We start from the raw sequence: 12677 nt of genomic DNA on the forward strand, positions 1-12677 counted from the left end.
AGTGACTCTGTCTGCGACTGCCAAGTTAGCAGACGAGTGTGCCTTAACCCACAAGATAAAGTTACCCTCAAATAAGAGCTACCAGAAAGGCAGTAGGGATGGCAGAGAAAGCCCACTGGCTAAGGCAGAGAATAAGCCGGGAACTAGTGGAAAAGGTAGGGAGGAGGAAAAACAGGCTGGCAGGAAGGTTCCCAACTTTACGTGTTATAATTGTGGGAAAGCTGGTCATATAGCATCTAAGTGCTTTGCTCCGAAGGAGGAGACAGGAAAAGGGAAAATAGCAGTTCTGACTGGTTGCATTGAGTCGGTCAACAGATCGATGAGGAAGGCAAAGTTAGATAGAGCACAAGAGGGGCGTGAGAAGTTTATCTTGGAAGGGACGGTGTCTGTGAAAGAGGGTGGTAAAACAGAGGATAGTGGAGCTAAGGAAAGTAAGGGAGACGAAGCAGATTTAGTGTTGTCAAGGAACGAGATTTTGAACCTGGTTCATAAGATACCCCTAGGTGGACACTTAGGAGTGAGGAAGGAGGTTATGGAGGCACAGAGCCAAGATGAGAAACAGATGGGGCAGTTAGAAGGTCCAGGGTTGGACACAGATGATCTGTCTGGCTTGACAGAGCTGTTTTCAGTTGAAGAAGTTAAGTGTGTTCCCGATGATGTAAGGGTACTCCTAGATGAAAAGGATGCTGCTACCTTGAGGGAGTCTGCTGAGTTAGCAGACGAGGTTGTTTTAACCCGCAAGGTTGAGTTTACTCCGAAGGGGAGTTGCCCAGAGAGTAACTGGGAGGATCAGGAGAACTTAGAATTTGAAAAGGGGACTGGTATTGAAAGCCTAGGAGAGGCAGATGTCCCGTTTGCTTATGTTCAGGATATGAAGGATGTGGAGTCACAGGGTACTGAACCTAGTGTTGAAGCTCAGGAAAAGTCTGAGGTATCTGATTTAGTTGAAAAGGAATGCAGTCCTTTTGGGTCAGATGGACTTGGTTCAGTGGAGAAAGGGTTAACCCTGGCACCGGTAGAAAGTGAGAATTCTCATTCACTTGTGTTAAAAGTTAGTGATGAGATGAAAGTTGGTGAGATCAATATTATTGAAGGAAAAGGGAAAAGTATTGTTACTAGACTTTTGAATAAAGAAAATTTAAAGTCTGGATTGGTTTTAGAAGTAGTAACCATGCCGAAGGAACAATGGCTTGTTAACAAGGTGCCTGTGAGTCAATTACAGTTTGTTTTGGAATTTAGGGATAAACAACTTGGTGATGTTGTTCAAGGATGTGATTTGGAGAGACAGAACTTGAAGTGTTGTTTTGACCAAGAGGGATCACCTGCAGATGTTAAACAAGAAACTAATAGAATTAAAGATTCTGAAGATAAAATTAATGACCTGCTTAAAATTAATGAGTGGTGTGGAAGTTCAGTAAATGGGCTTAGTTTGGAAAACATTAGTGATAAGATAGCTCCTGTGAAAGGAGTCTGTGAAGGCCTATTCCACACTGGTGAGCAAGCTAACCATGTGAGAGTTAAGTGGAAAAGAGGCAAGGGTTGACCAAATGCCACTTTGAATAACAGGATCTGGTTTTGCGGGAATTTGACTTTTTGTTTGACAAAGCATGTGAATAATAAAGACAACATCATGGAAGATTGAATGTTAAGTTTAAAAGTAAAATAGAGATTAGTATTTGCACAAACTTCTGGAATGTACTACATTATAATCACACATGTATTGGTTCACACTTTGTAATATACATCTAAGCTAAGAACACAATCCCTTGGTATTTTTGGTTAACATGAAGAATTAAAATAAGAGGTTATTAAGTTGGAGTCTGTTGTTACAGGAATTTGATATTAAAATACAACATGTAAAGGGGAGTTATAATGTAATTGCTGATTGTTTATCCAGATGTTAATTTGCAAGTGTATCTATATATTTTTTTGTAGTTAAGACCACTTCTGTATTTTGTTAAACTCTGTAATTCAGTAGTGTGCTTTATTAATTAATTTTCACCCTGGTGAAAATTCCCAGAAGGATGGGGGTGTTATGAGTGATGAACAGACCTGATGGAAAATGGGGTGCAGAGTTAACCATTCCCTCCCCCCCCCCCGAGAACCACGAACTATTACTGTTGCTATGCTGCTCATGAGAGAGAGAGATGAAACACAGGCAAGAACATCTGCTACAGATAAGAGGGAGAGAGAGACTGTTGATCTATTGTATTTTGACTCTTCCTGGATTATTTACCTTTCACTACAAGGACTTTACTTTGCTCGCTAACATTCCTCAGGAGACAGCAGGAGTGGCCTGATTTGATAGACACAGTCATTCAGAGTTGATGGATAGCTGAGACCCCGTTAGTAGGGATAAAAGACAGGTCTGGAGAGACACCCTTCAGACACACCAGTGGACACTGACTGAGTGTTGTGAACCCACAGAAAGGTGGGAGCTTCAGAGAGCGAACCAGGAGATCAGTCAGTAAAGCTCACAGCGTTACAGCAGGGCCGGTGGGGACTTGTGTGTGTGTCCACTCATGCCAGAGTGAGGAGTCCACCACAGAAGAATGGTCTAGCTGAAGAACAGAGGGGTCATAACTGAATGACCACAACGATACAACGGAATAAGTAAGCAATAGAAGGTTTGCCTGCTGCAGCTGTTACATTTCTCTCTCTCTCTCTCTCTCTCTCTCTCCAACGATTACAACACAACAACCATACCTACCTCAGCACGCATGAACTGAACTGAACTTTATACTTTTCTATGACAATTCATTTACCCCTAGACATCGATGGAGCTTGTTTATTATTGATTATTATTATTCCTACACTTTTAGGTTTATTATTGCTAACTTGTTTTATATGTATATTTGCATTTTTGATACTGTATTGTGTAGTTTACTAATAAACACCTTTAGTTTTGGTACCACCAGACCCCAACGAATACTTCTATCTTTGCTGGTCTGACACCCAGTTACGGGGTACGTAACAGAAGCCTAAATTAATGTTTTATTCTTGCAATACTACTCATAGTGCAAAGAAGGATGGACAACGTTGGATGAGTCTGAAAGGCTATAGAAATATTAGGTAGTACATTTTGGGTCATTTCATGGGCTTTTCTCGGTGGTGCAATCGCAGTCGAATTGGCAATGGAGACCTCAAGCAGGTCTGGGTCTGAGAACTTTAACAAAGGGAACTTGCATGGAATTTTAGCTTTTTTTGGCAATACTGTCACAATTCGTTAGCAAATACAAATCAAAATAAGGCAGGGACAAATGGAGCAGCTATTGTGTGAGTGAACCAGGGTTAGAATGGGGAAGCGTTGGCTCATGAAGTTTTGGTGAGACCAGGCTTGGGTGAGATAAGTTTCCAGTGAGTTTCTTCTTCTTGGTCTTTCTTCATTCTTTTTCCATTAGTGCATCGCTAATGCAGTGAGAAGGGCTTCAGGTACCGTGTTGTGCTCTTTGAGATGTGGGAAATGTGGGAGACCTCCAGCCTCCCAGACAGCCATATCTGCACCAGGTGCACCGAGCTGCAGCTCAATGACCTTTGGCTTATATGGGAGACAACAGAAGTGATAGATAGGAACTATTGGGAGGCAGTCACCCGTGGGCAGCAGGAGGCAGGAAAGTAGGTGACTGTGAGGAGAAGGAAGGGAAATGGATAGCCAGCATAGGGTACCCCTGTGGCTGTTCCCCTCAATAACAGACATACCATTTTAGTAGATACTGTTGAGGGAGGTGATCTATGGAGGGAGGGGTGTTGCTGCGACTGGGTCTCTGGCACTGAGTCTGGCACTATGGCTTAGAAGGAAAGGAATGCAGTAGTGATAAGAAATTTCATAGGTAGAGGAGTAGCCACACAATTATGTGAATGCATCGGAGACAACTGAATGGTATGTTGTTTCGAAGGTGCCAGGGTCAGTGACACCTTGGATTGGGTCCACAATATTCTAAGGGGGGAGGTTGAGCAGCCAGAAGTCTTGGTACATATTGGCACCAATGACATAGGTAGAAAAAGAGAGGAGGTCCTAGAGAGAGAATTTAGGGAGCTAGGTACAAAACTGAAAAGCAGGATATCCAGAGTAGCAAGCTCTGGATTTCTGCCTGTGCCACATGCCAGTGAGGGTAAGAATAGGATGATTTTGCTCATGAAACCCTGGTGCAGGTGGCAGGGTTTCATATTTCTGGATCATTGGGATCACTTCTGGGGAAGGTTTGACCTGACCAAACGGGATGGATTACATAGGCACCTGAGAGGGGACAATATCCTTGCAGGCAGATTTGCTAGAGATGTTTTGGAGCATTTAAACTAATTTGGCAGTGAGATGAGAAACAGAATGATAGGGATGAAGATGGGCTGTTGCTTTACAACAAGGCAAATGTCTAGTGAGACTGTCAGTTTGGACAGGCAGATGATAAAGCAAAGCTTCAGGCAGTGGGATGAGTTGCAGTGTAAAGGGACAACTTTGGAAAAAAAAGGCGATGGATACTGATCTAAAGGCATCATATTTGAATGCACACAGTTTATGGAATAAGGCAGATGATCTTGCAGTGCAGTTAGAGATTGCCAGGTATGACGTTCTGAGCATCACTGAGTTGTGGCAGGAAGACGATTATAGCTGGGAGCTTAGTATCCAAGGATACGCGTTGTACTGAAAGGACTGGCGAGTAGGCAGAGAAGTGACGTGGCTGTATTGGTCAAAAAATGAAATCAAATGCTTAGAAAGAGATTACATTTTTACGAGGCACTCCCAACCATAGCAGTTACCAGGATTTAGATGCTCTAACTCTTTGGGCTATGGACAGCTTGTGCGGCCCCTTTAAGGGTTCAGGTCAGTCCGCTAACTGGCAACCATGTTGTGGGTGCCAAGAATTGAGTACGTAAAGAGCACCTAGTAAGTCTACTAGTGATATCGTCTATCGTTTGTTTTGTGCTCAGTTCCTGATCCAGATTGAAACTGTGTCTCGATCCTCGCTTCAGATACTCCAGCATTTGGGCCCAAGCCATCCTCTCCATGGACGCTCGTCCCAGTGCGATTGTGCCAGCATGGATCCAGAGGCCACCAGAGTCTCTCGGCTGCTGTCGCCAGCCGCAGTGAGAGAATTTCCAGACAGAACCTGGAGATACAAGACCTCCAGGCTGCTGTATACCAGCAATCGCAAGGATATGCCAGAGTTGTTCTGTGGAGCCAGTACATCTTCCGACCCCGAAGAGATGTGATGGAGACCTGGGTTCTTGCCAAGGCTTCCTCATTCAATGCTCAATGGTGTTTGAACTCCAGCTGCCCTGGTTTCCTTTGGAGTGCAGAAAAGTGGCTTTGACGATCTCTCTCCTGACCATAAGAGCTCTCACCTGGGTACCGGGCATTGGGAACGAAGGTCAGAGATCGGCGTGGATTTGAAGGAATTCATGGCCACCATGAGAAATGTGTTTTATCATCTTTCTGGTGCAAATAGAGCCTTGGACGTTCCCAAGAAACTGCATCAGGGAGGTCGGTCAGCATCTGATTATGCTACTGAGTTCCAAACTTTAGCGCAAGAGAGTGCTTGGAACAGGGATGCCTTGGCCATTCTAAATTGCCATAGAGTCCGGGATGTACTAAAGGATGCCCTCACCTTGGGAGAGCCAGCAAAGGACTTGGAGGCCCTCGTCGACCAGTCCATCTGCCTTGACAATCGTCTGGCAAAGCGTAAGAGGAACTACATTATGAAACCGAAGACAGCTAGCACAAGCCCAGCCTCAATCCATTGTGGTGCCACCCCTCCCCCTGACCCCATCTGGTGATGTATTGAATACAGAGGATTAAACCGCATAACATCAAGAATCATTGCCTCTTTCCACTCATGAATACTGTCTTTGAGATTCTCCAACGGTCAAGAGTATTCACTAAGCTAGACGTATGGAATGCATACAATCTGGTCTGTAAAAGGGAAGGTGATGACAGGGTACCTGGTTATGTCCTTCGGCCTTGCAAAAATCCTGGCATTTTTTCAGGCCTTTATAAACAACGTGCTCTGGGATACTCTGCACAAGTGTTGTGGAAACACTAAGAACACCAGAGTGACTTCAAACTTCATTTTAAGAGTTTATTAACATGATATCATGGAGAGCCCAGACACCTAAAGCAGATTTCTGAGACTCTGCTCAACAAAAAATTACCCTCATATTTATAGTCAAAATAAACGTGACAAAAAGAGCTGTCTTATACAAATAGAGAAGTTTCACAACATGTTCTAGGTGCTAACCCGAAGCACTAATCAGCTTAAAAGTTACTCTGCCTGCCATATTAGGGCAGATTACGGAACAATGAGTTCAGGGAAAAACAAGTTCCCACATCCTTCTTAAAGTACAAGCAAGCATGGGAGTCAGTTACTTGTAGCTAGGTACAGTTAGGTAGTTGACAATTTACCGAGAACAGACAGTACTGCTGTCATGGCAGAAATGGCTCCCTAATCAGTAATAATGCTTTAGATTTTCTTCCACAACAAGTATGCCTTTTGTCTTCTCGGATGATATCCTTTTGTCTGGATAACTGAAGCAGAAGCTGCTTTTGCAGAGCTTAAACAACAATTCACTTTACCTTGGTTTCTCCTAACACGGACCTTCCCTTCATTGTGGAGGTGGATACCTCAGACATCGGAATAGGTGCAGTGTTGTCTCAGTGATCACTTTTGGCTGGTAAACTGCACCTGTGTGCATTCTTCTCCAGGTGGTTATCCCCGGCAGAGAGGAACTATGACATCAGGAATTGGGAATTTCTTGCGGTTAAGTCAGCTTTGAAGAAATGGCGTCACTGGCTAGAGGGGGCAAGAACTCTTTTGTCATCTGGACTGACCACAAGAACCTGGCTTGTATTCAGGAGGCCAAGAGGTTGAATTCCAGGCAGACCAGCTGGTCTTCTTCTTAAACTGTTTTAATTTCATCCTGACCAATTGACTGGAGTCAAAGAACCAGAAGCCAGATACCCTATCCCACCAGTTTGATGAACCGGAATGAGAGGAACAGCCTAGCACCATTTTTCCCCAAGCGAAGGTGGTACCACCAATTCATTGGGGAACCGATGGTTTTGTTCACAAGGCTGAAGCGCAAGAGGAGGTTCCTAGTAATGGTCCCCTGCGTTGGCTATTTGTCCCAAGTTCTGTCTGGTCCCAGGTACTCCAAAGGAGACATTCATCAAGAATGACCGCTCACCCAGGGATTATCAGGACCCTTGAGTTTATGAAGAGAAGGTATTGGTGGCCCAGTATGAGATTTGGCACTACATGCAGGCATGCAAGGTATGCGCCCAGAACAAGGAGCCCTGTTCTCCACCTCAAGGGCTCCTCTATCCACTACCTGTTCTGGAAAGACCATGAAAAGATGTCTCTGTGGAATCTGTGATGGGTCTTCTGCCATCCAAGGGGAAGATTTCCATCTTGATAATTGTCAATCAGTTTTTGAAAGCCTGCAATCTCATTGCCTTGGAGAAGCTACTAACTGTGGTGTAGGTGGGCAAAGTTGTCTTGGATCAGGTCTTCAGGATCCATGGATTCCCAGTGGACATTGTCTCGGATCATGGTCCACAATTCACATCACATTTCTGGAGGGCATTCTATAAGCTGATTGTGGCAACATCAAGTCTTTCCTTTGGGTTTTACCTGCAGTCCAATAACCATATGAGGCGGACCCACCAAGATTTAGAGCATACCTTAAGATGTCTGGCCTCAGAAAGACAAGATGAGTGGTGGGGGTGACTATTTGATGTGGGAAGATGTTGCCCAGAAGACCTTACGCATTTGGCACACAAGATATCACTGCTTGAGTGCCAGTTTGGTTATCCTCTGCATCTCTTTGGCGTCTCTGTGGCCATAGATCTCATCCAACGCAGCAAGCAGAAATGGAGTGGGGCAAGAGATTTTGCTGGCCTCTATCCAGAAGGCGGAAACCAAGGCAGAACAAAGGAGAAGATGAGGACATGCTTTGCAACCTGGACAACAGGTCTGGCTGTCCACTCAGATTTGCTTCTCTGGGTGAAGTCTAGAAAGTTGGCACCCAGGTTAATTGGACCCTTCAAAATGCTGGGGGTAAGTAAAGTCAGTGGCTCACACAATGCAGCTCCCAAAGACCCTAAAGATCAATCTCACCTTCTACATCTCTCAATTAAAACCTGTCTGCACCAGCCCCTTTGCCCCACCACCATCAACCTCACCGCCACCCAAGTTTATCGATGGGGAACAGGTGAGAAGACTTTGGGACTCACATATTGTTCAGGGTATTTGGCAATACCTTGTGGACTGGGAAGGATTTGGACTTGAGGAGAGGTGCTGGAAGAGACGTCTTGGATCCGTCTCACATCCATGAGTACCATCACCATCTCTCTTAGCAGCCAGTGCCATCAGGACTCAGCCATAAGAGGGAGGTCCTGTTACAGGATGCTCACAACTGTGCCAGATTCTGGGATTTAGATGCTCTAACTCTCTGGAGTATAGATAGCTGGTGCAGCCCTATTAAGGGTTCAGGTCAGTCCCACTAATTAGCAATCATGTTTTGGTTGCCAAGAGATAAGTATTCAAACAGAACCTGATCTGAGGTTTGGTGTTCAATTGTAATCTTACTGGTGAGGTTGTCTAGCATTTGTTTTATGCTCAGTTCTCAATCCAGTTTGATACCATGTCGCGATCCTTGCTTTGGATACTCCAGCATTTGGGTCCAAACCATCCTCATCAAGGAATTCCATCACAGACATAGGATCAGAAGATTTGGAATCCTTGTGGGTAGAGTTCAGACTCTACAGACCCTGTTCAAAAAAGACCCTGTAGAGAGTTGTATATGGGCTTCCAAACAGTAGCCAGGATGTGGGCTACAAATTACAACCAGCAATAGAAAAGTTATGTCAGAAGGGCTATGTCACTCTAGTCATGGGGGACTTCAATATGCAGGTAAATTGAGAAAATTAGGTTGGGGTTGGATCTCATTTGTAGAATGCCTATAACTTGGCTTTCATAGAACAGTTTGTGGTTGAGTCCACTAGGGTATCAGCTATTTTGGATTGTGTTGTGTAATAAACTGTATTTGATTAGAGAGCTTAAGGTAAAGGAGCCTTGGTGAAGCAGTGATCATAATATAATAGAACTCTCTCTGCAAATTGAGAGGGAGAAGCTAAAGTCAATATTACAGTGGAGTAAAGGGAATTACAGGGGCATGAGAGAGGAGCCGGCCAAAGTTGATTGGAAGGGACATTAGCAGGGATGATGCCAGTGCAGCAATGGCTGGAGTTTCAGGAAACAATTTGGAAGGTGCAGAATAGATACCGTACATGCCAAAGAAGACAGATCTGTTGGAATTCTTCGAGGAAATAATAAGCAGAATGGACGAAAGAGAATAAATGGATGTTGTGCACACGAGGATGGTTAACAAGATAAGCGCACATAATATTACAAGAAATATACCAGCATGGATAGAGCATTGTTGATTGGCAGAAGGCAAAGAATAGGAATAAAGGGAGCTTTTTCTGATTTGCTGCTGGTGATAATGGTGTACCGAGGAGTCAGTGTTGGGTCTGCTTCTTTTTATATTCTATGTCAACGATTTGGATGATGGAATTGATGGCTTTGTTACAATGTTTGTAGACAATATGAAGACTGCTGGAGGAGAAAGTAGTTTTGAGGAAGCAGGGAGTTTTAAGAGGGATTTAGTCAGATTAGGAGAAAGGGCGAAGTGGCAGATGGAATACGGTGTTGGGAAGTGTGTGGTCATGCACTTCGGTAGAAGGAATAAAAGTATAGACTGTTTCCAAAATGGGGTACAAATTCAAAAACCTGAGGTGCAAGAATCCTCATTCAGGATTCCCTAAAGGTTTACTTGCAGGTTGAGTTTGTGGTGTGAAAATCAAATGCAATGTTAGCATTCATTTTAAGAGGACAAGAATATAAAAGCAAGGATGTAATAGTGAGGCTTTCTAAGGCATTTGTGAGGCCTCACTTGGAGTACTGTGTGCAGTTTTGGGCTCCTTATTTAAAAAGGGATGTGCTGACACTGAGGTTTCAGAGGATGTTCACAAGAGAGAGTCCAGGAATGAAAAGCTTATCGTATGATGACCAATTGATGGTATGGACATTTACTCACTGGAATTTAGAAGAATGAGGTGGGGGAGGGGGGCGATCTCAGTGAGACCTATTGAATGTTGAAAGGCCCAGATAGAGTGGATGTGGAGAGGATGTTTTCTAACGCAGGGGAGTGGTGCCTAGGACCAAAGGGCACATCCTCAGAATAGAGGGACATCCATATAGAATGGAGATAAGAAATTATTTCTTCAGCTGGAGGGTGGATGGTGAATCTATGGAATTTGGTGCCACAGGTGGCTGTGGAGGCCAGATCATTAGGTGTAGTTAAGGCAGAGGTTGATAGGTTCTTGATTAGTCAGGGTGTGAAAGGTTATGGGAGAAGGCAGGAGAACGAGGTTGAGAGGGAAATGGATCAGCCATGACGATATGGTGGTGCAGAGTCCATGGGCCGAATGGTCTAATTCTGTTCCTATATCTTATGGTTATCTCCATCAAGGGAACAGATGTAGAAATTGTCTGGGCCCACACATACCTGGGAAGTCACCTGGACAATAAACTGTAAAAATACAGGAGCTCTGTACAAGAAGAGACAGAGCCGACTGTATTTCCTCAGGAGGTTCCAGTCATTCAATGTCTGCAGTGACTCAGTGGTGGCCAGCATTTGATTTTATGCTGTAGTCTGCTGGGGCAGCAGGGTGAGCGCAGCTGACGCAAAGAAGATCGATAAGCTCGTCAGGAAGGCTGGTTCAGTTCTGGGGGTGGAACTGGATTCACTGGTGGTTGTGTCTGAGAGGAGGACGCTCCAGAAGCTACGGAGCATTATGGACAATCCCTTTCATCCCCTCCATGACATACTGGACAAACCGAGGAGCACCTTTAGTAACAGGCTGATTCCACTGAGGTGCACCACTGAACACGACAGGAGATCCTTTCTCCCTGTGGCTATAAGACTCTACAACTCCTCCTCCTCAAGTATACAAGTATATGGTTTCGTTGCATATCAGTATTCTTTAATATTACTTTTTAGTGCACTTTTTGTACTTTTTTTCATACTTCAATGCTTACATTTTCTATTTTGAAGTATGTATTTCTGACTGAGCAACCTTGCAACAATAATTTCCTTTGGGTAAATAAAGTTTTGTCTTATCTTATGGTCTTATTTTTATCCCAGTGGTGAACAACTTGACAATACCAAAGGTTTATTTTCTTTCTTTCTTGGACTAATTTACTCTGGTTTAGATAATGTTGAGTATTAACTTGTCATATTCATACTTTAAAGTGCTCAGCTTGACCAGTGGCAGGCAGCATTGTGATGTTTTGAAGAAATGAGATTTGTTTTTCATCTGAGTTCAGTTAATCATCAATAACACTGATATTGTCTCAGTTGGATATATAGATGTCTTGTAATAGGAAATGAACAGCTTATTATTGATCATACAGCTATGGTTTTAGTAAAATCCTACCAGGATTATTTCCTCACACACAAGAGAAAATCTGCAGATGCCAGGAATCCAAGCAACATCCACAAACTGCTGGAGGAACTCAGCAGGCCAGGCACCATCTTCAGAGAAGATGCTTCTGGCCAAGACCCTTCAACGGGAATGCTGAAGGGTCTCGGCCTGAAATGTTGACTGTACTCTTTTCCATTGATGCTGCCTGGCATGCTAAGCTCCTCCTGCAGCTCGTGTGTGCTTCCAGGATTATTTCCTATTTATTACATTAATAATTCAATATTTATACCAGTGCAATTGTAACAGAGAATAAACTGTTTATATAATTTCACCCTTAACACATGACTGAAAATTCGGACAGAGAATTCATCATTGGAGGTAGTGGTGTGCAAAAATTTTGCTCTTAAATTACGGATTAATTCTTGAACTAGGGTCCAAACAGGTATAGCAAAATAAAACACTTCTCTTGTTTAAAGTTTAAATCTCTGAATTATCAAAACAAAAATGAAGCTTAAAGGTTTTTATTTGAATATGTATAACATTGCAATGAAATACAAGTTACAACATAGACAGCAATAGGTGAGTATGATCCAATTGTCATTAAGGAGTTGTCTTTGCAGGAAGACAAGAAATGGGAGTTTGATATTCAAGATTATACACTGTTCCAAAGCAACAGGCCAAAGGTTTCAGAGAGATGTGGGGGCACTGGATAATAATGTAGAATCAGTTTAGGTTGAAATCTTGAATAGCAGGAAAATGATGAAAGAAGTAGGAGTAGTCTATAGGTCCTAGAAAATGTGACCTTAATAGGGCAAGCAAAAATGCCATTCTAGCTAGAGCATTTGTAAACAGAACCGCAATTGTCATGGAAGATTTTTATCTATGCATTAATTGTACTGCAATATTTTGTCATGTGTAGCAAGGATTAAATCATCAGGAATTTACTATTTTTAAATTAGAACAGGGGTTCTCAACCACTTTTATGCCATGAACCCCCACCAGTAACTGAGGGGTTTGTTGACCACAAGTTGGGAACCACTGCCTTAGAATGTAGCAATCATAGTATGTTAGAATTCCAGATTCTATTTGTAAGACTCACTGTTCATAATTGTAAAAGTTTCTAAATTTTATTATGTTCACCTGTTGATTAGAACATGTTCATTTTCATGTGAAAGTAGTATTATTCCATATCTGT

General features: G+C 43.2%; 1 protein-coding gene across 1 annotated transcript in view; it reads right to left on the reverse strand.

Annotated features, from left to right (window-relative positions):
- LOC140714547 (low-density lipoprotein receptor-related protein 1-like) overlaps nt 1–12677 on the reverse strand; it is a 1940354-nt gene that overhangs the window by 918089 nt on the left and 1009588 nt on the right. The window lies entirely within an intron of this gene.

This window comes from Hemitrygon akajei, chromosome 2, assembly GCF_048418815.1.
Source record: "Hemitrygon akajei chromosome 2, sHemAka1.3, whole genome shotgun sequence".
NCBI classification, from domain to species: Eukaryota; Metazoa; Chordata; class Chondrichthyes; order Myliobatiformes; family Dasyatidae; genus Hemitrygon; species Hemitrygon akajei.